The 14,314-nt window shown below is 36.8% G+C and overlaps 1 pseudogene; it reads left to right on the top strand.

Moving 5' to 3' along the window:
• Positions 1-385: 385 nt before the first annotated feature.
• The window catches only part of LOC131690122 (uncharacterized), a 148,733-nt pseudogene continuing 134,804 nt past the window's right edge, over positions 386-14,314 (top strand).

The raw sequence follows: 14,314 nt of genomic DNA, 5'->3' as shown, positions 1-14,314 counted from the left end.
CATTATTAGAACCACCAGGAACTTTCACTCAGTCTCCTTTAATACATTGAAAACACGCACAGTCATAGAATTGCTATCTGGGACCAAGTATAATTACAACAATTATTATCAACTTACGATGAGAGAATTTCATCTGGTGCATTGGCATACATCTATTGCAACAATAGAAGCAAAACAGAGAGAATATAGATCGAACTGTATTTACATGCTGGTGCAAGCGGATCTCCTATACTGATAAACACTAGGCGCGCGCTCACGCACAATCAAAATCATTTGTAAACAAAGCGAGTTTTTAACTACTCTACTCCCGAAACAGAAGCCAATAAATCTCCGAAAGTGCAGCCAGCAGCTGTTTCACCTAGTCAGTTTAGGTAGGAATCGGTCAGTCAATTATACCTTATCAACACGATTCAAGAACGGGAACCCCGCGTCGAAACAATGTAGTTACTGCCATACCACAAAGTTGTTCGAGAGTTTGAAACGATCTTGTTTTTACTACCGGTATCTGAACTGGGAACCAGTGATAATTGTGTTAATATTAATCAGTGCTCAATGCATTCTTCATTGTTTGAAACAAGAACACTGCATCACAGATGGAACAATAATAAAGCTTTGCACTTAGCATTATTCGATCCGATTTTCGTTACTCTTACACCGTACCGAGGAGCGAAAGGAAGAGAAACTGTTTGCTCGAAAGTTTTAATCCGATAGGAAAACAAAATCAAGCAAAGGCAAAGTGGTTCAAATGGTAGAAAAGTTCGAGCGATATTTTTCTTCTTTGTTAGTGTTGATGAAGAGTTGCAGTGGGGAAGAAAAGAGTTGGTGAAGAAAAAGCATAAATTTAAGAAAATGTTCTAAAAAGTAAAGTTTATGTGTGTTTTAGTTCGACTTTTGTGAGCTCAATTCGCCGTGTCCGAAGGTGACTGGACGAACCGGTAGGAAACCGTTATCAGCACAGAAGTACGCGGCTACGGCAATTTTTACCTACCGGTAAATGCATTTCAATCACCGCCAAATCTGCAACGTGATATTTTCGGAACAGAAGGTGCAAACGAAATAATGAATAACGTACATATTTGAGAGCGATTTTTGTGAATTTGGTGCAGAATATGGAAGCTTCATCGAGATGTGAAATGTGAAAGTTATTTGGTTTTTCATTGAAAAACTTCCATGCCAAGAATTAAAATTGATGACTGATGACGGATGATCTATAACGTAAACTGCTGACTAACGAATGACTGACAATTAACTGATTATTATAATAGTTGACTAAATTAGTGAAAATTAAAAATTTAGATTCAATTATACTAAAACCTGCAAATTGAAGGCTGAGGAATGAATTATATAGAATTAGTGAATCTCATTTTACACAATTCATTCTTCAGTCTGCAATCTGCGGTTTTAAAACTGCATTTTTCAGTATTCAGTCATCAGTAACGCTTTTATATATAACGTTTGTTGTTAACACGCTCCTAATAAAATGAACCGAAGTTTGAGAAATAAGTTTTTCCCGAAAATGGAGCGTACAATGTTAAGTTCGACGAATCTATTACACGCTGTTTCCGACGACAGTGAATTAGAGTGTACCGAGGAAAACATAGTTGTGAGTATTATTTTTTCTATATTAATGGGGGTGTCTGGTGAGAGTTCTGTCTGATCAAGTGAGTCGGTTGGTAAATTGCTATCCTTTCGGGCGTTTATTCGCTGGAAAAGTGTCCAAAGGATAGTCGGACATTATGGAATACGCCGGAGGAAATAGATTTCTGTAGTGCGACGACCCGAAAAGTAGCTTCTCGGAGGTTTTTCTTCACCGCAGAAGGATCGTCAGGAGAGCGAAAAAAGCTGGGCGAACGAAAACACCTCCGCGCCCGCCACTCCGACTCAGCGCGAATGATTTTACTGCGAACGAGAGTGTGAGAAGAACCAAGCTATTACGAAAGTGAGACGGACAAATCCACTGAAAATTGCGTATGCACACTATACGGAGACCTTCATCGACGGCATGTTTTTTTCTGTCTATCTCGTTTTTTCTACTATGAAATTTGCGCGTTGGGCGTTTTCGGTATGTTCACTCGTTGAGTGCTTACTGGGGGATATTCTTAGGTGTGCATGGGAATCGTGGCGGAGTGTGAGCGACGGGAGTGAGTGATGAGCGGGTTCTGTATGTTTTTATTTTTAGTGCACACTGAGAAACAGAAATCTAGAGCTTTTATTAAAAACGACATATCTACAATGAGTAAGTCTCTTTGTTTACTTTCTCTTTCGATTATTACGGCGTCACTATAGCACTTTTCACTTATTTCACAGTACAGATCGAAAGACGGTGGTTTTGACTAGGCGAGGGATAAATCTAGAGAAAATTTAGAATAGGACGTAAGTAACAATGAGAGATTCTCTTTGGGGTCTTTCTCTCCTGTTTATTACTCGACCATTTCAACATTTACTACTCTACTTTTTGTATAATATTCTAGTAAAAATCGTCGGCTTTCGATATGTACTGGAAAATTAGCGCAAAGTGTTGTAATGACGTCGTAATAAACAAAAGAGAAAGTAAACAAAGAGAGGCTCTCAATGTTACTTGCGTTCTATTGAAAATTTTCTCTAGAAATGTCAAAGCGACCGAATTATTAAAAAAAAGAGAAAGTAAACAATGAGAGTCGCTCATTGTAGATGTGTCTTTTTGGAAAAATGCTCAAGAAATATAGAGAGTTTGCATGTTTTCTATTTCCTTCGCTTTTATTCTGCTGTGATTTGTGTCCATTCTCGGGAGTGTATTTCTGGTGAGTATTCGGCGAGTGTATGGACGGAGTATGTCCAATGCGTGCGGTTTGCAGCGCGGCAGACGAGGGGTGAATTGAGGGATATGCTGCCGAAGACTAAATGGTCGGTGTTAAGTCAGACCGGACTAAGTGACAAAATTTTGATATCGAGAAAAACGGGTTTAAAGTTTAAATCGCTGCATCCTCTTTTTTTGTCATAATTCTTGTTTATGGTTACATATTTCAAATCTGACAAAAGTCGAATGTAGTTGAAGAAATTCTTTATTCAGAATTATCATTATCTCATTTTCTGATATTTTGCGACTTAGTCCAGTCTGACTTAACACCGACCAAATGTTGTTCTCTGTGTATTATTGGTAACATAAAAAAACTGGTATATTTTTCTATGAACATAGTCTAATTTATATATCAATTATATTCAATTAAATACACTAAATACGTGTCGATTTCTTACATCATGTAAGGAATCGAAAGTCTTATTGTAATGTTATAATACAAACATTACATTAAGGCAGGGCTGGTTAAGGGGTTTGGGGGGGTTAAAGGTTTCAGCGTGAAAAATAAAACACCTTTTTTGCGAATTTTTCTAGAACTTCGCGTAAAGAAAATTTATCAAAACTTTTGTACATTATGTAATTGAAAATTTATCTAAAAAACTCAACGTAGGGGTTAGGTATTTTTAACATAGAATGTGTATGCAAAGTTTGAAAGAAATCGGTTAAGTACACCCAAAACAATTTCCTAACGTAAAAAAGGCATTACATCCTTTCGTGCATATTCCGAATTAGAATCATGCTTTCTTCGCATTGTAGACCAAGCATAGCTACGGCATTATACCAACACCGCTTGATTCATGATGAAATAAATTGATTGAGAATACACGCTACCATATTATTTGCCCGCATGTAAAAGTATTAGTTGATTTTGCTTGCTGAGTCTCCCAAAAAGGTGGTATATTCTATACATGAATACCTCTGTGGTGTTTGTAAGAACTTCTGTCTTCATACACAGTTACGCTTTTTTGTCTGCGAACAGCTCAATTCCAACCACACTAAACGCGTGAACAGTTTACGTTCACAAGAGTGTGTGAGATACGCGTTTTGATTATCCCATAGTGAAAGGTTTTTGCAGTAAAATCATCGCTCTCTCATTCTATGGTTCAGAGAAGAGTGGAAGAAAATGATTTGTGCTCAGATTGATTTGCGATGATCGTTGCCCAGGGCGATGATGTGCGCTGTATTCGCATGTTCGGGAAATAATACAAATTGAAATGAGTAACTGCCACTGCTGCTCAAAAGTGCAAAACCATGTCATCACTGTCCTTTTAGTTTATGATACTTTAAACTTAGATACTTTTACAGCGAAATACTGATATGATATAACCTGAAAGTATTGTTGATATGCGGAATGCCAGAAATGATTGGCGAACGGCTTCTATCCGACAAATGTTGAATTAACTTGTTAACACAATGTTCCCATATAGATAACTTTCTCCTGCGTATAGTGCGCTTAAATAATCATTAATCATTAGTAACATTTATGAACCTATCTAGTGGCTAGAACTCGCATATCGCTGGTAAATTTAGGGTTTAGAGAACGCCGAAAGCTCAACATATTATCAAACCATCCTTTACATGTGTATTAGTGCAGAGCCATTTTAATACTAATACTCCGATATCGTTAAATTCACTAATACATTCCCAACTGTGGGTTTGTGTAAGTTTCTGTGGTGTAATCTGCATTTTTGTCCCGGACCAATATCGCCTTAATGCATTTTTGACCCGGACCAATATCGCTTTATGTGCATTATACCAGTTACAATGCAAAATTCTCATTAGAATCATGCTTATTCGCATGTAATTCATACGGTTCGTGTTTTGGGTGTAGTTTTGGAATGGCAGGTAATACAGCGAATCATGTTTTTCCAGAGACGTTGTACAAAAAGCTTCGTCACCAAGTCGTTTGTCGATATTTTTGTATAGAAAAATTACAGTATGTTATTGAAATTACTATAATGTACAAAAGTTTTGATCAATTCGCTTCACGCAAAGTTCTAAAAAACTTTGCTTTGGTGACAATCTTTTATTTTTTTAAATTTAAGATAAGTTTGATAAATTATTAAAAATCTAGAGACAAAAGCCGCCTAGAAGATATCATTCTAGTCTACAAACAAGTAGAATCAATATAGAATAGCTCTCAAACCTCCATAGATTATTTTCTTTTGCAATATATTAATGAAGTCAAAGAATGTGCACTTTTAAAGTGGAATAAACGTTCTAAAATTTGTCCAACGGTCAACATTACATAATTTCGAAACCATCAACTTTGAAGATTTAACAACTTCGAAGAAGTTTTCCAAAACAAATTAGCGCATCTTTCGATATAATAATTTTAGTGATTCATTCTCCTTGAGGTAATTATGGAGAATTAACTCTTTAATAAATGGTAAGAGATTTTGCACAGTTCTTAAAAATATCAATTTGAACAACTTTGTGAAAAATGAAGGCAAAATGTATGCAGCATATCGAGATAAAAAACTATATTTCGGAAATTTCGAGGCGTTTTGTGTAAAATTCTCAAACCGAAAGTAATTTTGTTTTACGAATTTGAAGGCATGGCAACAATGGACCACATTCATCATACTTGAAAAAAATACAGTCACGCGGAGCAACATGTATGAACGTTTCAAGAGTAGACTTCCAACCATTTCCACGTTGAGAAGAGCCGTGGCGCACATGATAACCCTTGATAAAATTTGTCTGAAACAGGAAATTCAATAAGATTTTTTAAACATAGACTTATAGTTACTCGATGAACAAAAAAATAGAAAAAAATGGAATTCACTCACTTTTCTTAAAAATAAAAAAAAAAACAAATGAATCCGTTGAATGTTTTGAGTTGTTTTTGAGTGATTGTGTCCGCCAATACAAAAAATGCGGTTTCGGAGAACGATCGTTCTGCGGGTATAACAGCAAAACGCACGAGGAACGCATAGCTGTTTAAAACCCAAGTAGATCAGCGTGGCCACCGTGGTTGTGCGAGAATGTTCTAGTGGTTCAATACTGACAATTAAGTGAATAAAAAAATCGTTTTTTTTACCTTCGTTTTTTATCTTTTTATCGTATACTTCATATATAGTCTAATAAATTTCAATTAACTGAATACACGAAGTATACATGTCTTCCACAAAGTTGTTTGAAATAGCATTTTTGAAAACTTTGCTGAAGACATTATCTTAGACAAAATTTACTTGAATACTATATTCTCAACAAAACGCCAGAGCTTTCTTATCAGCATCTGTGCTGTTTTATATTTACGCTTAACGTTGTAAAATGTGATCCTGTCCGTAAAAAAGTTTTTGAGCATTTATTTGACTTTTTCCATTATTAAGGTTCACAACCTGAGAACGAGTCCTTTATTACGCCATTCAATTCAGCATTCAAATATACACCATTAATAGCTTGAATTATTCTGGAGTTTTTTTTAATACCATTCCAGCTTTGAGGTTATTCATATAATTGGATAGTACAACAAAAATCAAATGCTCATAAAACCCGGTCCTTATCTCTTAGTGACAAACGGAAAATGCCAATTATCACCATTTTCCTTTTTCTCTCCGTAATGTTTTTCTCATTATTAATTATATTGAGTAATTGTCTCAGGAGGAATTCCACGAACATCCGTACGAAAATCGTTAAAATCTTGACCAACCATCTTAGATTCAGATGAAACTTTTCACGTTTCACCGGCATGGAAGACTAAACCTTTTCCACAGTCAATAAGATTATTTGGACTCAAGAGCAATTTCTTAAAAAGGCGTAAAAATGTTCGATTACCGTATTTTATACAGCAAAACTATCTGAGAACTAGTTACAGGGAATAAACACTTCTGTACGAAAAAAAATACACACTGAAAAAATATGTAATTTTCCACAAAAACTAAAATTTATTTTAAAAATTTAAATTGCAAAAGAACATTCTTTTTTATTTTTTTTATATTTTGTTAATAAAAATTTAATGAAAAAAGAAACATTTTGAATGTGATTACATTATGGAGAACTTATCGGTAAAACAGTTTTTCTAGCAATAACTCTATACATGGTTTTAAATTTCATACTAATTGACATACAAAACTGTAATTTGATTACAGAATATAATTCTAAGTGTCATTCTAAACTAGAATGCATTTAACAAAATTCTTCCAAAATGCAATAGTTTTAGAGATATTTGGAATTTGCTCGAACAAAATCAATTAATTCGTGTAATTATGCCCTTTTTATAAGTCATTCGCGTTACCCTATTATAAATTGTCAATAATTTAACGTTTCCCTGTAACTCGTTATCAGATAGTTTTGCTGTATAAAATACAGCAAAACTAGCTACACATCAAGGGTTCTATTCCGAACTACTATAATTATTACAATGAACAATTTCCCCAGATTTAAAATTAGTCATGATACTCCGGTTATGCCCAAGACATTTTCCCCTGAAGTGATAGAAAATTGGTTTGTTGTAGCTATTATTTATCTAGGACTTATATTGTGATTGCTGGTTGTATTTTTGCAGTGTATGTTTTTTTCGAACAGTGGTATTCATTCCCTGTAACTCGTTCTCAGATAGTTTTGCTGTATAAAATACAGCAATCGAGCAAAATTTTTTTGAAATTAATCCATGTAGAAACGACTACGCCCTTTTGAAAAATTGCTCTTGAATCAAAATATTGCAGTTTGCAGAGAAAATCATCGAGATTCATAAACTGAGCACAACTGCGAAGTTTCGTTCGAATCGGTGATGGTCATATTTTGCGGTTGGCCGGTTTCTCATGGAATCCCTCTGCTCATTTGTTTATCTCCCGCCAGGGATGGCTGCATTTTTAATGTCATCGTGGTCGTGGCTTGTTCACAACCCTTCAGTTTCTATTTAAAATCTAATGAAATTCAAATTATTCTTAATGATAATTATGGTAAATGAATCATTGGTGTATGCGTTGCACAGTGGCTCAAAACAGCATTATTAATAATACAGAAATTCAGAAATAAATATCATGCTTTTGTTACATAATTAACATGTTTTCCTGAGCGAAAAACAGTAGGCAAAGAATTTGATTGCAGCCAAATATGTCCAATTCTATAACCTTCGATTGCATTTTCTTCTCGCACAATCCGCCATATAATGCAGACCTGTCATGGTACGAAACATCCAAAGTAATCAAATAATCTTAAAATCCGTGAAGGAAATTAGATATAACTTTAAAAAAAACATCATTTTCATGGATTGAGGCTAGAAAAAAAAGATGTCTAATCAATATGCGCATAGCTAATAAGATGTTTTCAAACTCTTTATGACGCAAAAAATGTTACTCCTGAATAGCACTCCCAGACGACCGGAAAGCAAACAACAAATGAGAATTTGTTTTCGAACACTTGCTCAAATGAAAAGTCGAAAACAATGACGGGTATACACCATCTATGCTGCTATCGTCTGCGCACTGAGAAAAAGTATTTTTCCAATCCAGGATAAGCAAAAAAATGAAAACAAACCAGTCAAGATAACAACAACGCCATGGAAATGTGAAATGCTTTCAGCCCGGTGGTGTAAGGATCCGCTTTCCATGAATGCTTCCAGGCAGACAGACTGTAAATAGTCATATCGTGTTGTGAAGCGGTAGCATTGCCTGTTGAAATACGAGACGCATTCGACGCTGGAAATGAACCAAATGATACGGTTTAAGTCTTTTCGTTCTTTGTCATATTTGAAGACAGGAGAATTTGTATGTGCAGTATCCACGATGTAAAGCATTATATATCATGCAAAAGACTGAATTGAGATGCAAATACAGCCACTGGTTCTGAATTGTAAGGAAACACTTTTCATTCCTTAACGGGAAATTTGCTTTGAAATAATTAAGTCAGTTCTTCGTCATTGTTAACTGTGCGGTGTTTGTTCTGAAATCGTTGCGGGTGCTGTTATGTTGGAATTGAGTTTATTTTAATTTTAATTTCATTTTTTATTAATTCATTTCAAATAGATTACAAAGAATAGTAAAATAAATAAGTTATAGAATCAACTTCGTCTCTTCGGAATCCAACACTGACTTAGTGACAGGACTAAGCTGGCGCCAGATTGACGATAGTTAAAAAAACGAAAACACTATTTGTGTTTCTGAGCAAACTCCTAGTTCTGCGGAATGTCCCGCATGAAAAGCAGTTCTGATTAAACTGATGAGAATTAATGAAATTAATGAAACTTGGTATGGCTTAGCAAGCCAATGCAATATGCACCTCCACTAAGGATTATTTGACCCTTTTAACATAAGCAATACAACTATTGCTCGACTGCATTCATACTCTTTCCGAAATATATTGTCATGTTTATTTTTACTGGCATCACGGAAGATCCTATAAGCTTAGCATGGGCTTTCCTCTCTACTTCCCCTCATAATACCAGCATGCTCGTCTGACTGCAGTCTTTGACACTTCACTAGTCTGTGTATAAAGTGTTTGTACATTCTATACATTTACAATCGATTCCTTGCACTTTTTTGCATAAGAAACGCTTTTTGTACAGTCGCATGAAGTCTGCTGCTGAGATGTTGAATATAGTTGAGCTAAAACATTTGGGGAGAATTAGGGTAAAACCGATTGGAACAGTTTATGCTGGTATGCATCTACTATGCTCTATAGAATGTTTGGATTTTTTGCATAAGGAACAGTAAATATGGTTGCCCGTATTCAATTTTCTTTCAATTTAAGGAGCCATTAATAAAAATAAACTTAAACGAAAAGTGGAATTAGGGCAAAACGAGCATGATTGTGTACTTTACGGTTATTTTAAATACCTGCTATCGATTCTACAGATATATTTATATAAGGAAACTAACCGCAGTTACTGTTTTGCAACCTCAAGAAATGCCGCGTGCTTGATACTTTTTTCCCACTGTGCATTGGCAAACACCAATTGAAATTTTAAAAATTGAAATCTAATTAAACTGGATTTTCTCCTAAAGGTTTTGCATGTGAGAGGAAGCTTTATTACGAAGACTGCGCGAAAAATGATTTGATAAAAGGTGCGAAAATTAGAAATTCATTTGTAGCGGCTAGGTACTTGGGATGCACATTAACCCATGCTTTTTATTATGCTGTTTTCTACGTGAGACCACAATAGGTTAACAACGGCAGCTCGGTAGCCAAGCACCGTGAGCTCCGACCAAGCTGTCGAAGGAACAGAACAAAGAAGAAGCTTAGTACTCGCTAAAGTTTCTACTCCATTGAGGCAGGTGTACCTAATGAACCCCTTGCTACTGTGGACTGTGAAGCTTCGAAAGGATTTAGAAATTTCTCACTAAATAGTTTTCCATGCTGTTTTAAAATCCCCTCAATGAGTTTTCAACATTCTTTCCCACTAGATTAAGCTTGCCTTCCACTAGATAGTGCATGCCAAAACCCCCTCGATGCCATAACTGTTTTAGTCCAGCTTTTTCCGTCGCCTTAAGAACTCATACCTTCCTTCCTGAAGAAGCAAAGCTCCCCTTCAAAATGATGATAATGAGATTGCCTTTCGTGGCCATCTTCTATTCGAGCACGTTGTTGTTTCACGAAGATTACGTAGAGGAGTGGCACTGGTGGCTTCGTTGCATCTCAGTTGCATCCTTTGTTTCGAGCGGATTGGATGCTGGGATTCGGTGAAGAGTGAAAGGGTGCAATAAGCGGCATCGGGGTGAAGTGGAAGTAGGTATGAAATGTGCAGTGTTGAAATGCCGACGATTGCACTTTTGTTGATTGAGATAAGGAAAACAAAGACAGGTAGGTAAAGAAGCGTGATAAGTTGCTAACCCCAACCACCTTTTGTACGAAGAATGAAACACGTTGTGGGTGGCATAAGCAGGGTATATGCGTAAACTAGCTAGATCAGAGTAATGAAGCTATTTTAACTATATTAGGCAACGGTACGCTCTATTTTTTGAACAGCTTCTCAACTACATTATCAACTACATTATCAATAACATTTCAAGAATAAATTAATTGTGTTCTTTTTTCTAAACATTCATATAATACATTTATTTTCGTAACAACAATCTGGTTGGTGCCTAATTTGCATGCATAATTTCACCACATCGAAAAATATCCTGTTTAAAACGCTATAACTTAAACTTCATCGCCGCAAAACGTATCGAATTATACACCGAACATGGTCACATTCGCATGGTTAATGCATAGAACACATAGGGGAATGTCATTCTAAGTAGGAATGGGTTATGCCTTTGGACTTTTTTTCTGCCTCGAAAAATCAATTTTTTCCAGGTTAATGTTTTACAACATCGATTTTTTGTTAATTGAAACTGACGCGGCTGCAACAGCCGATATTTTGAAACGCGACCCCTATATTGGAAGCTTGAATGTATTTTACATTAAAACCTAACGTATACGGCCTCATTGGTTTCTTGGAAGGCCACTACAGCTGAACGGGAAGCTTGCCGATCAGCAGCTCATTCTTCTCTTGGACTTATCGACTGATGTGCTCCGAGTTAGTTCCGGGCACTGGTCTTGCGCTTTCGAGCATAACTGGCTATATTCCATTGACACTTAGGCTCGAAAGTGCAAAACCAGTGAACTCAACTGCAACGGTGCACTCCCATCGCAAACAACGTCTGATAGCAACAAATTTCTCGCAGATTGACGATTTATGGCAGGTGTCAATGCTTATTCGTGGCTAGGACAACTTTTCTCCGGTGAACCTTGCTGCTCCTGTTTTACTGCCCTCTGCCTCTGCTGGTGCTGCTGCTATCGTCGACAGGTAAACGAATGATGAGAAATTCAAACAAACCATGTCTTATAATGGATGGTTTAATGTCGTTATAAAGCTGGGCTAACTACGCAATGAAATGCTAACATGCGACAATAATTTCAGAGTCAACTGACGAGCTCCGTTTGTAATCCTTTGTTGCGTGTCAAACAACATTGTTGCTTGTTGCATCATTAAGTTTCCTCAACAAGCCACCGGTGACAAGGTTCCATAGAAGTGGTGCCAGCACACCACTTTGAGGACATCCACAGATACCCAGTTTCCCTATCTCCACGTGTCTCAGCGATGTCTGTTGCTAGGTATTGCGTGTATACAGTTTATGAGATATGAAAGTACTCCATGACATCTTGCTCCTTCCAAAATGGATGCGAAAAACACGTTGTCAGAAGCACCTTCAATATCAAGAAAAACTCCTAAACTTGATTGCTTTTGCGAAAAAGTTTTTTCAAACACCTGTGAACACCTTGTGTAACAGGGTGGTGGTAGACTGAGCCGTAGCAAGTCTAGTTTGCGCGTGGGGGGACGAGTTTTTTTAATTAAACGTATATTTAAATTTTTATGTGGCAACGACATTGAATTAACAAGGGACTGGAAGACCTGAAGTATTTTTAATATTAAGTACCAGAGTACTCAAAAAAGATCGAGACGGTCCTGATTCCTGCGGTAGAAGAAGGGTTAAGTCTTCGGGAATCTAAGCTTACCCGTATGACCCTATTCCACACTTTCCTAAACTTTCTTCCTTTACCGTTTCGCTCGTTACAACAACAAAAATAATAAATGGCTCACTCTTAGTCGGTAACAAAAAAGAAGAAAAAAAGTGTTGGTGAAATATACTATTTTCAGTTAAATTTAAGCTGCAGCTTATAAAAATGGTTATGTTCAGCTACTTTTGTAATAGTATTTCTTTTAGCTGTGTAAAAAAATATAAGTAAATAAAAACTCGAAAAACCATATTTTGTGTTTTAGCCAGCAATTGGTTTAAGTCAATTCTCAGTGCGTCGGATTGACACTAGCTTCGAAAATAAAAACGCTTTTTGTGTTTAGGAGCAAACCCCTGGTCCTGCGTAATGTCCCGCAAAAAGAGAAGTTCCGATTGAGCTTATGAGAATTAATAAAGTCAGAACTTGTTTTGGCTTAGCAATCCATTGCATTATACACTATACTATATTTCTCCTTAGTAGAGTGAATTTTAGGTAAAAACTATTTTTTCCACTAAGAGTTCAGATGAGACGAAGTCGAAACACAAATGCCATAACTAGTTTAGTTATAGGCTTTGTATCCTACTTCCATTATCACTTATACCTGCGACAGATACGCTTATTTAGCACACTACTTACGAGCATCAATATGACACTGATAGGAAACCTAAAAAATTATGGCATTTTCTATGTTCGTTTCGAGTCATATAGACCCCAACACCTGCAAAAATGTTAATATACGGACATCAGTATAAATATGTTGGCCAAAGTCAACGGATTTGTATTTCTATACAAGTCTAGCGATCTGCTCTATGTGATTTACATGTCGTTTAAATTTCCCTATTTTTGCAATATGTAATGGCACTTTACATAAATAAAAAAACACAATTGCTCCCACCTGCTGTAAGACCGGGGATAGACCCTTACACATTATCCTCCCAAGCGTGACACTATATTTGCAGCAAAACAATTACTCACGGCTTTTGAATTACGCAACCAATTTACTGCTGTGGGCTTCATCAATCTTTTGTTCTGAAGAGACAAACACATGCCGAAGAGCATGATTTACGAGTTAGTTTAACCCAAGAAACCACTAGACACAACGACCAATGCAGCCCGTCCTCCAGATGCACGTAAGGGAGTAACAAAGTTAACACTCCAGACGAAGCGCTTGCCTGAACAGTGTGTATGTGTGATCAAAAGGGAATTGTTGACCAGCCTTCTGGGAAGGCTCCGAACAGATTCTGGCCACTGACCAGTGCAACCATTCAGGTTGATATACACCCGGCACCAGATAACGAGAAGCATATCAAACCATAGTGCTGTTACAATCTATCACCCAGGGACGGGATACCACCGCCGCCATCGGATGACAAGTTGGGAGTGTTCCACCGTTACGCCTGAGTTGCAATGGTCCAGGATATCGATTACAATTACGCTAATTAAACTGTTAAATATTTTAACTCGTGCAGAGGGAATTTCACCGGCGCCTACGATATCAATAAATTTTCCGGCTGTGTTGTTTTGGGATTTTCAAACTGAAAACACTCAGCGTACGCGGATGCTTCGTGAAGTAAATGGCCCGACTGGTTGAAACCATTGTTCATACGACTAATGGGATTTCACTGCGTTGATAGTACAGGTTTGGTACATTGCTATTTTGAAGCCGAATCAGGATGCTTTCGGATTTGGAATTTATTGTTGTTCATTTAATCTCATGGAGCACATAGTACGCAATTGATTTTGCTGCGTAATTACTAATTATAGCCAAGTCCTAACGTGGCCCGAAATATCTGCTATCCTATATCGGTTTCAACACTGAGGACAGATATAACGGCTAGAACAAAGTTTTCATTTGAACATTTGAATGAAAATACGTTCAAAATCACCAACGCACACAGGTTTGCATGCATGAATTACCATTGTATCAAAGTTTGCATGAAAGATCCCAATAGCGATTGCTGGGCGATCGTAGCACCGGCTAGTGACAAGTAGCTACTTGCCAAGATCAAGCGACAGTTTTATTTCTTACAT

Source organism: Topomyia yanbarensis, chromosome 3 (genome assembly GCF_030247195.1).
Source record: "Topomyia yanbarensis strain Yona2022 chromosome 3, ASM3024719v1, whole genome shotgun sequence".
NCBI classification, from domain to species: domain Eukaryota; kingdom Metazoa; phylum Arthropoda; class Insecta; order Diptera; family Culicidae; genus Topomyia; species Topomyia yanbarensis.
Note: the sequence above shows the minus strand (reverse complement) of the source record. Positions and strands in the feature narration are given on the sequence as shown.